The following is a 2,459-nucleotide window of genomic DNA, read 5'->3' as shown; positions in this document are numbered from 1 at the left end:
ACCCGTGGTACCCGTGCATTGTTTGAAGTATACAACCAGAAGGTGGCATTCCTTGTATGGTAGTGCCGCTACGGCCAAGCAAGTCCTGAGCTTCAGGATCTCTTGCTGCCAGCTTGTGGCTGGTCCACGCGCCTGGACTCTGGCATGGGTCTCCGCTTCCCACCCGTCCGCAGGAACTCTGGAAAGGGGACATTTGCCTTCCAGGGTGCACTATGCTGGAACAACCTGCCTAGCAATATTCGCTCCATCTCCGTTCCTCACCTGTTCCGTGCTGCAGGAGTCCCGTTTCAACTATGAACTGAGAACATTGCAAAGCAATTGTATGTATGGCGGTCAGTGTACATGTGTGTGTGTGTGTGTGTGTGTGTGTGTGTGTGTGCGTGCGTGCGTGCGTGCGTGCGTGCGTGCGTGCGTGCGTGCGTGCGTGCGTGCGTGCGTGCGTGCGTGCGTGCGTGCGTGCGTGCGTGCGTGCGTGCGTGCGTGCGTGCGTGCGTGCGTGCGTGCGTGCGTGCGTGCGTGCGTGCGTGCGTGCGTGCGTGCGTGCGTGCGTGCGTGCGTGCGTGCGGGAGGGCGGGAGGGTGGGTGGGTGGGTGGGTGGGTGGGTGGGTGGGTGGGTGGGTGGGTGGGTGGGTGGGTGGGTGGGTGGGTGGGTGGGTGGGTGGGTGGGTGGGTGGGTGGGTGGGTGCGTGCGTGCGTGCGTGCGTGCGTGCGTGCGTGCGTGCGTGCGTGCGTGCGTGCGTGCGTGCGTGCGTGCGTGCGTGCGTGCGTGCGTGCGTGCGTGCGTGCGTGCGTGCGTGCGTGCGTGCGTGCGTGCGTGCGTGCGTGCGTGCGTGCGTGCGTGCGTGCGTGCGTGTGTAGCATTATAGTAATAATGCAGATTAAAGGGGAACTACACCCAAAAATCAAAACTTCATGGTCCGTAGAGTTTTGGACGCTGAGTCGAATGGTGAAGGTCCCACTTCGATCCGACCAAGCGTTCTTGAGATATATCAGTTTGCAATTGTCCTTTTCGGGTCCGTGCCGTGACGTCACAAACCCGTGACGTCATTGAGACTTGGTGATCCTTTGGCCAGATCCAGAAACACTGGGATTCCGCATCTTCTTTCTGTTTGTCCATGGAAAATGAGGGTATTTGTGTCATCATGCCTTCTGGCTGTGTTGTTGGCTACAATAATCTTACTGGTAACCCCCCTGGGATGAACCTGCACCAATTTCCGAAGGATTGTGCTTGGCACAGGCCGAGCAGTGCACCATAGCAGCTATCAAGCGACATCATTATTTCCTTGACAATTTCGGGACTACAATGTAATTGTAAATCCTTCGCGTGTGTTCCAGCCATTTGGCAGAGGAGGATTTTCAGGAGGAATATTATGCACTCATCCGATGCAGACGCTGGTGGATGAAACTGTGGTGTGTCCTTTTTCGCACGCCACACTGTGAAGCGTCAGTCGAAAAGCGGAGGTGAGTGCAATATTTCAAAAACACTAGCTACTGTATGTAGTTCTTTCTTTTCCAAAGCATTTGTAGAATTGTTTTGGACTACATCACTACGAAATGTGAAGCTTTCCGAAACCGGCCTGATGAGGTGGACGGCAGTAGATCTCCTGTTTCCCTAGGCTATACTGCGTGCGATCGATGAACCTGTCTGCGATTGCTGTTCTTGATTTTACAGGAAGAAGATCAAGAGCGGCTGTACCATCGGTCGCAGTGACTCACTGTTGAGCTACGACCACTGCCACCGCCGAAAGGTTATAGGAAGGACTGTTTGCAGCGCCAGCGGCTCTAGCTGGCATGTTTTTTTCCTGTATGAACACACAGTATGTACTGCTGATAAGCAACATCACGCAATGACCTGCAGTTCAAGGAGAGAAGATAGTCCACATACCGGCAACAGTGTACACCTATTCGGGAACTCGTTGCGTTTTCTCAGTATGGATGCAGATGAGAGCCAGACATTATTATTATTGTGTGTATGCGTGCACGTGCGTGTGTGTGTGCGCACGTGCGTGAGTGTGCGCGCGCGCACGTGAGTGTGCGTGCACGAGCGTGAGTGTGTGCGTGCGCCCGTGCGTGAGTGTGCGCGCACGTGAGTGTGTTTGCACGCGCGTGAGAGACAGACATTATTATTGTGTGTGTGCGTGCACGCGCGTGAGTGTGTGCGCGCGCACGCGCGTGACACTGAGTGTGTGTGCGCGCGCACGCTCGTGAGTGTGTGTGTGCGCGCAGGCGCGTGAGTGTGTGTGTGTGCGCGCACGCACGTGCATGAGTGCGCGCGCACGCACGTGCATGAGTGGGCACGCGCGTGAGTGCGCGCGCACGCACGCGCGTGAGTGCGCGCGCAGGTGCACACATGCGTGTGCTTTTGTGTAATGTAATATAACATTCCAAAGATATTCACGTCATCTATTCTGTGTTCTCCTTTATGTCATTCTCTCCACCTTGCGGGAGGGACATGGAAT

The sequence above is a fragment of the Sycon ciliatum genome, chromosome 11 (genome assembly GCF_964019385.1).
Source record: "Sycon ciliatum chromosome 11, ocSycCili1.1, whole genome shotgun sequence".
NCBI classification, from domain to species: Eukaryota; Metazoa; Porifera; class Calcarea; order Leucosolenida; family Sycettidae; genus Sycon; species Sycon ciliatum.
This window is presented reverse-complemented; position numbering follows the sequence as displayed.